The sequence below is a fragment of the Antennarius striatus genome, chromosome 22 (assembly GCF_040054535.1).
Source record: "Antennarius striatus isolate MH-2024 chromosome 22, ASM4005453v1, whole genome shotgun sequence".
In the NCBI taxonomy this organism is placed as follows: domain Eukaryota; kingdom Metazoa; phylum Chordata; class Actinopteri; order Lophiiformes; family Antennariidae; genus Antennarius; species Antennarius striatus.
Window position 1 is genome coordinate 6,000,459 of NC_090797.1, and position 12,765 is coordinate 6,013,223.

Consider the following 12,765-nt stretch of genomic DNA (forward strand, 5'->3'; position numbering starts at 1 on the left):
TGGTCCCTTGGATTTTTGAGATTTTCTTTTTTTTGTGTTTTCCATGTTAGTCTGTTCCTTGCCTGTCCCCTTAAATCTGTTGTAGGAATTTTTCGTTGTGTAATTAATCTAAATGTTTTTGTATGTGGGTTCTAACCTCACCCAGAGCACCGATGAATGATTTTAGGTGGGGCAAACAGTTAACTCGCATTGCCAAAGCTTGTCTGCAACTCTGGAAAAGAGATTGACATAATTAGAAATTTTAGTTTTTACCATGGGACAGATCATATGCACGACTGATGCCACATATCTTTAAAGGAACTAAATGATTTTAACTTCTTTCTGTTTCACATCAACCAGCCTCTAACTAAACAGATCAAAATCACTGGAGCACGCTAACACTTTGTTCACGGTGAAGTGAAACTGTGAGTCCACCATTATCTGGAAAATAAAGAAAAATCCTCAAAATGGCTCATTCATATGATTTCCTATCTCAGGTTGGCCTCCAGTTAAACAGTCATAAAACTAAATGGACCTGAAATTCTCCATATGCCCCAAAACAGAACTATGCCTCAACAGCCCCTGCCCAAAATTTGCAAACCCTTGAAGACGTATAATTATGTGTCATAAATCTCACTCATTAAGCAGACGCTTTTAGTCATCTCTTTAAAAGGGATGCACTTAATTTGAAAGCACTTTTTGTGAGCCGATTTGGTAAAAAATGTCTCTTAAATGAATGTTATTTATGATATCAATGATATCAGCCTGAAATGTCAGTGATCTGGCTTGCTGACAGTTTGATAGTTTGGTTGGTCCCACAATTTGGTGTCAAAAGACCAGATATAATTCCACCTTTAGACATCACGTTAGCATTTCAGTCAATCTAGAAAAAAGACTATTTTCTAATTCTCTAACAAATCAACAAATTAATTTTGTGAAGTGTAAGACCAGTTTCTATTCAGAATAATTTGAGTTATTCTAAGGCATTTGAGAAATGTTTTAAGCTATATATTCTGAGAGATATGTGAAATACATAACAATATAATATGATATAACTTTAGTGTAACATACAGGGACTTTTGTCAACCCAAGCCTGAGCAGATAAAAGTAGTTTTACCTTTTTTTCCTGTCCTCCTCAACCTTAACTTTAGATGCCACAAATGAACTGTCAGATGGCTAGCTACGCTAGCTGGGTAAAATCAGCATTATGTGTATAGAACTTTGATCTCAAACCTGTATCTGCTCATATGGAACCACCGTCACATAAGAGTGCGCTGCATGAGCTCTAATATTCTATAAATGGCACATGTCATTAAAATGTCACGTCTGCTGTTGTTAGTCAGACCTTATGTTCTTTCCATCATCAGTCAGCTGAGATATTGTAGTTGGCCCACACATCAATCAAACAAAGAATCAAACAATATTACCATGTGGAGATATTATTGAACATGTGGTCTTTAACCTTTTGGAGATCTTGAGATCCTAAAGGTGAACATTCTCCTGTTATGGTTTAATTGTGGTCCTCCTATAAAGCCTATGACAGTGCTGTTTCTAAGGGGGAAAAAAAGACATGCATGCAGAACATGTGTGAAGGAAAAAAAACACGTCTGAGCATCTTTAATGGGAGAGGATGTCAAATATTACAGAGCAAAATCGGAACAGATGGTTTGCTATCCTGCGGTCGAGGCTGTAAGGCTGGTAAATGCACACAGAGCCTTAGAAGACTGGGGGGTTCTATCTGCTTAATGCAGGTAGGGCAGCGTGCAGGCCTTAGATATACTGTAGACTGTAGAGGATTAACTCGCTAGGACATTGCAATATATGTGATAGTTTCCCATTTCAAGGCAAACTTTATGGAAATCCGGACACAGCCAGAGTAAAAAGCACAAATGTATTCATAGTATTGCAAGATTTGGGTAACAACCTGTAAATCTGCATAGAAAAATAAATACATTTTGACATTAAGTTTAATCCTCTTGTTTCCATATTTCAAACTAAGCCATTAAAGTCCACATAAGCAGACTGTCGGGCTTTAGCGGAGCTTATATATATTCTGAAGCCATGTTCTGTGGATTGGAATATAATGATGAGAGACTGTATAATTAACACAAGGAGTGTGACAGGACTGGAATCACTTAAAATTAATATATTGCAGGTAGAAAAAAAAAAGTTTAATCTCACTGATAAGAGGGCAGACATGCAGCTTAATTATGCAGCCTTTCTGATAAATTATTCCCTTTTTAGAGCAGTATTTGTAATTATGTTATCACAGTACACACCATTATGATTAACCACACCATTACATGTCTTATCTTAAGGTTCTTCGGTGTTTTAAGAGTCCAATTTGCTGCAGCCAAAGCGGAATAACACGTTTAACAGTCATAAAGCAAAGAGGCTAAAATGTTTTGCTGTAGGTGTTATTTGAAGGCTCTAGGCTGTGTGTACGCACATCCAAAGTAGAAGCATCCATCAATATGTAGATTTTCTCTACATTGCTATTGCCTGTTTTTTAGAAAATTGGTGTAATTGGTTGGTAAATTCTGTAAATGTTCTTTTTAATTATACATAAAAATGTTCTCTGATTCGAAACATTAAGCTAAGCACCTACTCGCTGTGTTTCCCACTCAAGGTGAAGGTCAGCGCAGGTGTGTGGGCAGTTCAGATTTCAGTGCCAGCCTTTTCTAAATGCTCCTCAGCCACCAGCCAGCGTGAAGTAACCAGCCGTGTCGCATATTTCTATGTTCTCCAATGTTCAGTGTTCCAGTCTGGAAATCACATGCTCCTGGGACACATCCATCTTCTGTGCTGATGGGCCCTCCCCATCATCCTACAATTTATATTTCTTTTACCTCCAAACCAATTTTCCCCTCACTTTTCTCCTTCTACTTGGTCTCTGAGGGATGGGGAGTCATTAACAGGTAATGAATGCAGGGGATGTGTGATTTCAGCGTATCTGTAGGGCGAACAAAATGGGGACCTAGAGACCGGACATTTGCCTCATTGCTCCTCGTCCATGCTCAAGGGAGGATGAAGGAATTTTGGTTATTTTGGCCCCTGTCTGAAGGAGAAACGAAGGGTGTAATTGACTCCCCTCAGAGACCGGCTAACATTGGAGCAAATTGTTGCAAAATTTCCTGTGGCAGGTTTATTCCATGTGTCCCATGTTTTATAAATGTGTGTCTCAGTCTGTCTGTCTTACGGATGGATGAAGTAGCTTTGATTTTCGTCCTGTAGTGTGTGAAAAGAAGGGTAGCGAAAACCTGGCGCCGTGATTAGATGACACGCTGGGTGATGCATTGTTGAACTACTTTGACCGCTGTGCTGTGAAAGTTACCATCAAGAACCTCTTACTGCTGAAATATACATCAGGATCTCAGATGGTTAAATGTATATGCGGTGTACATGCTATGTGATGACAGCAGGGTTCTGAGTATGTGTGTGTGTCCCTACCCTGATGAGTAATGCCTGGCATAGTTTTGTTTATTAAGATGCAAATGAGGCTGTCTTTATACTCCTACAGTATGAGTGTACCGGCAATCACCAATTTACCTTTTATCTACTTCTATCTATATCAAAGTCTTTCCAATGTAAAACGTTTTCATTGACCCATTAATCCAAACGAAACAATTTTAGACATGTCCTTCTTAGCTTTTTTCACAGGCTAGTGGATCATTTAACCGTCTCAACTATGATCTTTTTGCTGAGATGGAAGGAATAGATGGGAGATGAGGTAATAATGGGATTTTAATAGTATATCCCCAATCAATTACTTTGCATGTTATCGCTGATTATCTTTAAAATACTCCTGTGTGTTAGCCCAAAAATAAACATGAACTAAAGGACTAAAGCTCAGTGCATGGGTGAGCTCTAAAAAGAGGTGTGTTTACGAGCTCTGTATCTGCAAGGGGATAAAAAATGGTTTTGCTAATGCTGCAAGGCTGACGGTGGCTCACACACGCTGTGAGATGGCGTGCCAGGAGGCCAAGGAAATCTCATTCCTCTATGTGTTCTGGCTATTGGCTCAGCCCAACCTCGGATGAATGATAAATGAGCTGTTAAAGCCGAGGTCATGTGTGCAATGCTCACCCATATCATAACTGTCAGTGCAGCCACCATCACTGGATTCCCAAGATTCAAACGTGGAGAGGAGTTTCCATCTGTAATTTTCATCATGTACAAAGAGCAGCTGTATTATTAATACCGAGCCCTTTTCATATCCGTTCCCATTTATCAGATATAATGAAAGTGTAGCCGGTAAATAGGGCCTATAATAAAAAACAATTTGCTTTCATTGACATCAACTTCAGTGTCTAAACACTATGACATAGTAGGTTGTGATGCATGCCTTTAAAGTTGATTTGCAGTCTGCAAAGAGTAAAAGGAGGAACATGAATAACACAAGCAGCATTCTTAAGTCACACTTTTGATCGTGTTGACTTTTTTTCTTTTAGTGTTCCAGAACATGGCAACACGATTACAATTCGTACATGTTCTGTGAGATTCGAAAGGCAAATAATCTGTCTATGCTTTGTATATATAATGTTTTGTGTCCTCAATTGTGCACAAATATTAGGGTTTGGATGGCCACACACCGTGGGAAGAAGATAATCATCCTTATTAGTATTAGCATATCCATAATGTGCATAGACCAAGAAAGAAATATGGCATGAAGTACCTTTATCGAGAAATGATGACGCATGTCTGCAGCAGACTCTGGTCTGTCTTGTTCAGTCTTTCTTAGTAACAGCAATCATCACCATGGTTACCCAAAGAATATGAGATATGTCCCACCTTTTCACACTTGTGTTAGTATCATCACTGTTATGACCGATCATCTCTGTACTGTGCCTCCTTTAGAAACACCGTGTACTTTTGGTGAGTGGCATCCACATCTGAAAAAAAGACAGGGACCTTATTTTAGGAATACTTAAAAGTACTTGTTCTTTGTTTGATTTCATTCATTTATTTTTATTTGAAAGACATGAACCAATTATAAAACCAGAAGAATTTTTCTGCCTGGAGCAAGAAGATCTTGTTTGTGTAAGCTGTGAAAGAAAGGAGTCCGTCATGGTTATGAGCTGCCATTGAGGTTCATGTTTTGTGCTCCCACAATACATTCTCTCTTATTGCACAAAAATCTCCATTCCATCTCAAGGCCAGTCTTCTTCTCTTGTTCATCATCATCATCATCATCAGCAGAAACCGCAGCAATGGGGAACATGAACGTTAAATGACCCTGAGCTTGGTGGAGTCCATTTCGAGCGATTCCCTCAGGGCTAAGGAGCCATTTGATGCATGACACTGCCACGGCCAACGGAAGCTTCTGCGGGAAAGTTGGGGATTGTTTGTTAAAGGTTAGAATGTCAGAGATTGGGTGGATGGACAGTAAACAAAATAGGGAGGGTTACCGATTCAGGGGCTATGATTGGGCAGAGAGGGGAAACATCGTGTTCCTGGTTGGATGAGCAGTATGTCTCTAGATCCTGGACACACACACTAGCCATGTTCTCATCTGCTCCCGCTAATTAGCTGTTCGCCTGAGAGAGCACCATGCTGCCCGCCAACCCCATTAGCCAAACAAACTGTCCCCATGAATCCCTGTTTCACAAACAAGCAGACACACAAACAAACCCACCAATGCTGCTCGCACAAAGATAGCACTCAAGAGAACGACAGATCTTATTTATCTCGTACCCTAGACCCTTTGAGTGATGTGTCGCTGCTAAAATTACAGGCTGTGTGCAGTTTGAGGATGGTCAAAATGGATCGTGTGAGGGGATGTGCTCATCTCTTGTCATCCTATTTTGCTCAAGCGGTATAATGAGGCATCAACCGCTGCTGACAACCTAACATCAGCTGGCCAATTAATACTCATGCTTCTTTTTTAATCGGGCGCCTGTGCAGACGCCCCAGCCCAACAATATCTGGGCCCCGGCTTTTTGAGACTGCTTTCTTGTAAAGATATGATAATGATTTCCTCCAGAAAAAGCCGAATTCACATTCTGCAAAATGATTAGTACTCAGTGGGAGCATCTTGGACAGAAGCCTGGAGGTAGCGTTATATCCAGCGGAGAGCCACAAAGCTTGGATACTATATTGCACAATGAATACAATTAGGGAGCATTTGCAAAGAGGAACTGCTCAAAGAGGGATTCAAGGGGTTAGAAGCTTGGATGAGTCAACAGAAACTACATTTTTCAATTTAAAAACCTGCTTGGCTAAGATAGCTATTGATGTTAAAGAGGTGGCACAAGATAGCAAACAGTCCTTTTGAGAGGCAGAAAAATACGGAAACAGATGTTCAAAACAGCAACAAAAGGGAACTCCTCGAAAAGAAGTGGAGGCGAGTGGAGTGGTATGACAAAGAGATTCATCTTCTCATTAGCGGCTCATCAGAAGTGGCCAGTTTGCAGTGCCTACTAGGAAAAGGGGTGGGAGAAATGGCAATGAAAGAGAGAGAAAAGAGAGATGGAGGAGTGTGAGCTCTCCAAATGGTAGAAGATAAGGGGAGCTATTTGGTTGCGGTTGGTGCTCCAAGAGCTGGGTCATGCATCGCTACTTTTGACAACTGCTCACACTCTTTTATCAAGCTAAGCCCTACTGTGGAAACCCACCCCATTTCCCAGAGATGCTCCTGTGAAACATGCATGATTTCTGATCACATTTACCATGTCCGACAGTGTGTTATTACAGTCGTGATAAGAAGTACAGCGATACACCCTGAAAAAAATCCTTCCTTTCTATCCTCCCGGTGGTACAAAAGCTGCTCCCAACCGTACCATGCTGGGTGCCTGAACCATCAAATAATATGTTAATTACATTCTGGGACATATTTAACAAGCCTTGATGTAAGTTCGGGGTCTCTGAAGCGAACTGTATCTCCTTTATCTCTATTCTTTCCTTCATCCCCCTCCCAATCTGCAGCCGAACCTCTGCAGTCTCGTCTTGTCGCAGAATTGACACAGGTTATCCTGATGATAGCAGATGTCATTTAATGTGATCCCTAGGAGGGAAAGCGAAGGGGCTAAGGCTAATGGAGAGTGGAGCAAATCTGATTTCCGTTTGATGATGTTGTGCTCTTTGCTTTACCTGCCAGATTGCTTTGAACTGGACACATGGAGCTGAATGCAGCAATAGTGACAGGGTTAAAAAAAATGTGGCAAGGTTGTTTGTTCTATAGCTGCAATTGACCATTCCATTTACTTATTTTCTGCTGTTGTGGAACAAATAGGTTTATTGCAACATTGCCACTGTTTTTGCTCTGAATGGCATGACAGCTGTGCAGTTTCACATTTGCTGTTGACCATAGAGGCAAATATATAATAAAGGCACGAGAACCTGAAACTGTCACTTTGAGAAATGGATTTACTGCATCTAGAAGTCGATACTGGATGTTTTAAGGCCAGTGTAATAACGATTGTCAACTGCAGGAAAGGACTGATAGCAGATAAATCGGTCATGGAAAAAAATTAACACCAACATACAACTAATGACTCGATCGCTGTACAGGTGGAATAAAATGGACCCTGTCAGACATTTAATCATTGCGATAACAACAAAGGATTAAGTATGGCAGACTGGTAAATGGTAAATGGACTATACTTGCATTATGTCTTACTAGTCTTACCAACCACTGAATGCACTTTACAACACAAGCCTGTTTTCACCGGTTCACACACAGCTTCAAGGCAAAAAGAAGATGGGCATTATTTGTAAGGGATAAATCATGCAAATGTTACAATGCTGTTACGAGAAATTATCACACATGCCGTATAAAGGTCAGTGGTAACATATGCGCCAAGATGAAGAGATAAGGAACATGACTCTTAGAGCTGAAGTCATAGTGACAGGTTGGACAGGCCAAGGGCTTGCAGGGAGGACATCTTAAATCTCAAATTTAAATCCACAGCTGCAGAGACGTATGGTAGCATGGCTGTCACTGGTAGTAAAGAATACTGGCAGCTCTAAATGCTTGACCTTGACTGGAAACTTCTTCTGCCCTACTGCCATGCATTGCAATATTTCCGCTGCAGATTTGGTTTAAAAGTAAGTTTTACTGTGACATCCTAATAACTGAATCCTAATAAATAAGAGCACTGTAAATGCACGCTTAATGTATGATATCTTATCAGAGGTAGGTGGCCAGCTAAGGTGGTTTAGCTAGTCTCAGTCCTCTTATCGTGCTGCACACAAGGTCGGGATATATCTTTGGCATCTTGAGGGGCATTGAGAGTTTTTTTTTCAGGGTTTGGGTTGTACGGGTCAAAAGTTCAGATTTAGTTATCACTCACAAATATGCACCTGCAACAGGTATGCACAATCCACAGATGTACAAACTCAGTGTTATACAGTGGTCCCTATTTTTCAAATGTATTTGCTTTAAACAGAAAAGAACAAATTATGCCAAGTCTGTATGCATCTTGAATTCACACCACACCATCTTATCTCCTTGTTTGACAGATGAAACCCTTAATTAATTATAACTTCAAGTCAAACATGTGAAACATGTGACGCACTTGGAGGGGCTTTTATGAAGGCTAACTTCCCTGTCAGCAGACTTTGGGTTAAAGAAAGGGAGTGGTGGAAAAAAACAACAACACATCAGACAGATGCTTTTTAGATCAAAGTTGGCCAGATGCAGAGCGATGTGGAGCAATTCATAAAAATCTAACAGGCTTCAAAAGGCTCTTTTCCCCCTAAAGAGATATGCTGTGTGAAATGTCCAGTGTAGCCCGTGTTCTGACCATCAAAGTAAATCACTCTCTCACTGTGGGTCATTACTGCAAGCGGCTCCTGTCAATAATAAGTAAGCAGCCCTTAATCTAATTTGACAGTGGAACTGCAGCTCTGCTGAAAAAAACCCCATCCTCTCCATACAGAGCAATGGATAACTTGTTGTCACTTCCATATGAAAAGAAAAACAGCTGGAAAAGGGGTCAGGTCGTGTGTATATACTGTATATCAACATTCACTTATGTAAAGCAGGTGCGCAAATAACATTCATTCATTTTCCTATCCGCTTCATCCGCTTGCACGGGTCACGGGGAGCTGGAGCCTATCCCAGCTGGCATAGGGCGGGAGTTGGGGGAAGCTCTGGGTGCGATGCCAGTGCACTGCGGAGCTACACAGAGACATACAAACACACACATGCAAACTCACTCCTACAGGCAATTTGAAATGGCCTATTAACCTGTAGTGCATGTTTTTGGAGGTGGGAGGAAGTCAGAGAACCCGGAGAGAACCCACTCAGACATGGGGAGAACATGCAAACTCCGCACAGAGTGGGACTCGAACCCGTACCCGCCTTGTTGTGCGGCGACAGCGCCACTGTGCCACCCTGTACAAATAACAGTAGTAGACTAATTCTCTGTGAAAACAAGCAGCTGGAATTTCTCCTTTTTCATGCCAGTTGTATGGTCCTCTTTTATGATCAAAGTGCACAGGCGCTTATGCCAAACTATATTGACTGTGACTGATTTAATTATTGATGGGTGGCTGCTTGGTTTTGCTGACTGACCCCATCTCACTGTCCTGTGTAATGCCCTAAGGATGGTAGACCTTCTGCCCCTCACCTTCTCAACGCTGCCTCTATCACTACTGGGCTCCAGTCTGACCGCCCTGTCAGTCAGTCAAGTCTTCCCGATGCTAATTCATTGTGACCGCTTTCAGTTCTCCACCTCTCTTTGTGATGTCAAGGGCATATATATTGAGCATCATCAGTCTGGAACGGCTGCAGTCATTCCAGTGCTCAGTGCACATCACACTGCTTCCTCAGCCATCGTAAGGAAACCCTCTCAGGCACTGTAGGTCATTAACAATTTATTTCAGCGATGCCTTTGGTGGAGAATACCAATGATGTTGGCAAATATCTAAGGTAAAGCATTGAAACAGGAAAACATAAAGTTGCAAAGTTGTTTTTGGAATGTCTCACATGAGTTCGAAAGAACTGGAAATGCTACAAAAGCATACATTTTACAAAATTGAAACTCAAATCAAACATTGTTCCTTCTAAACCTTAAAAACTTCCTTTGCTTTCTCTTTCCTTTTTCAAAAGTCCAGAAAAACCTGAACATTTTGACACCTTTATCCCCAGCACATAAGCAATTGTCTTTTAAAACCACACCATAGCGTAATTTCATTTAGGTCATGTTTTTTTTTATTTTTTACTGCATGTTAGAAAGGGCTTCTTTTGTATTAGATTAGCATCCTGCCAAGCCATGATACTTCTAGCCATTCAGATTTTACAAGAGAAAATGATAGCGTGACAGGTTGGTTGATGGCTAGAGGGTTCCCAGAGTCATCAGAAGCATCTGTCAAGCATTTCCGTGGCTTTCTGCACAGTGACAGTAAATAACAACACAATATGCAAAATACAACACAGGAAGAAAAAAAAAGCCCTCATGAATCCATAACCCACAATTAATTCATGCCACAATTCTTTTAAAACAGGAACTACTTCCAGGATCACTGTTGGCAGACCATTTGTCTTTCACACCTGTCTGCGATCAGATATGCAAATCTGATTAAAAACTGAATAATTATTCTAAATCCATACCAGTCACCACTGGGATACTCAAGCAAATTGACAAGTGGGTCACAACATCTGTCATGCAGCTGCTGTTATGCAATCATTACTCTGCATTATGCACTGCATCTAATATGTGATGGGAGGCACGTTCAGAGGACGACCTGATGTTTGGGGAAATATACTTTCTTATTGCAAAGAAAACACTGAACATGCTAATTTCATGTTATTCTCTCTCTTAACCCATCCTCGTATAGACCGATAAGATCATGAAAAATCTTCCTTTGTTCCATCAAAATCAACCCTGTGTATGAAGCATGTACAAATGAAGTTTTGTGCTGCAGGAAACAATGACTAACCAGAAGCACCATGCATGTAATGTGGTTTTAGCTCCATAGTGAATTTTGTAATGGTTTCACTCCTCTCAACCTTTAATTAAAACTTTGCTGATTCTTGATGCGTAAAATATTTTTGGAATTGCTGGAATCCCGGAGGGTTGTCAGACCCCGACTATTTTTGAGCTATGCTATGTTTAGCATGCAAGTCGTAGTGGTATGGATTGTCTTATTATTGTAAGACAACAAAGCAGCAGGTTTTCAAAAATTGGTTGTAGCTCATTCCATGACAGCATTACAACTGTGAATATAATCCATTTATCATTGCAAAAATATCCAATCCTAACTTTTTTTGGCTGTGTTTTAAAGAAAAATGTCATCCTTCTTTTACAAGCTGCTGATCTAACACCATTCAGTTATGATTCTTAAACCACAAAAAGCCGGGGCAGATATGGTGTGAATGTGTTGTTATTTCTGCTGTGTGCAGTCCAGGTAGGACCGACCTCTACTTCTCATCTGACCAAAAACGAGAGCAAAGGGAGGAGAGAAACAAGAATGAGCCAAACACGTTATCCTGCTGGCGCAGCCAGTCTCACAGCGTCATCATCAGTCTGAGTCATCTTATTTTAATATGCTACTTTGATGAGCTGGTGGTGGTGGTTGGAGGGGGGGGGGGTGTCCCCAGAGAATACACACACATACACACACACACACACACACACACACACACACACCCACACACACAAACACACACACACACAAACCATCTCCACTCCACTCTCTTATATAGTCTGACATGTGGTTAGCAGCCACTTCTATACTGCAGATCTGCACATTAACAGGATCACGCATGGCTCTTTTTAATACACAGGTGGTTATTTCCCCTCCTGCGCACACATTCTTGTCTTTCACACACACTCTGATGCACACGGGTTCATATCTTCATAAATTAAAAACCTGACATACGCACGTGTGCTCTCACACATCCTCGAATTAGACATGTGACCACACGCCACCAGCTAGCATGTAATTTTGGCCTGCGGGCTGTGTGCCCATGTGTATATCTACATATGTGTATGTATATACAGTATGTGTGTGTGTGTGTTATACTGTAACACAGTAGGTGGGATAGTTGCATGTGCCGGTTATGCACTTGTGTCCTTCAGGGCAGATGTACTTCGAAAGCAAAAGTGTTAGGGAGATGGGAAGTCACGCAAGCATTTTCTCAGTAACCAAGACCCTCTTGAGTATTACCCCCCCCCACACACACACACACTTTTCTGGTTATCCATACAAACATGTCTGAGCTGGAACCGCAAGAAAGATGCATCACATAGTCATATATTGAGATCACAATATCTGTTGGAACTTGTTGCCCAAGAGCTGTTTGGGATATGCTGGCAGTTTGAGGCATGGAAGATAAATTCTGTGTTCTGTGCGCATGTGTGTGTATATGCCACATACTTTTTTCCCTTCAGTCTCAAGATGTTCTCTGTTCTGGTTCAGATGCTCTCCTCTTACTGAGGTAATAGAGAGATACTGTCAGGGCAATCTTCCATTTATGTCTCCGTCTTCTTTCAGTCGCCTCCTCCTCTTTCCAAGAACGAAATATTAACTGGGCTTGACTTCATTTGTCGGAGCTTCTTTGTGTCTCCTTCTAATGACCTTTCTGTTAAAATAAGTAAGCATCCCTCCTCCAACTCTGAGTCTCATTGGAAAGTGACCTTGTCTGATGTCTCCTGCCCTGTGTCCCCACTTATTAGGATACTCAGCTCAGACTGAGGCAGCGAGGGAGCGAGGGTGGCAGTCAGGACACTCCACTCTGCTCAGCGGAATCCGATGGGAGCCATGGTTCCAATCTCTCTCTGAGCGGGAACTGGAAGGGCGGGAGACTATTACCGCCACTCAGTCAGCCGTTTACCGGAG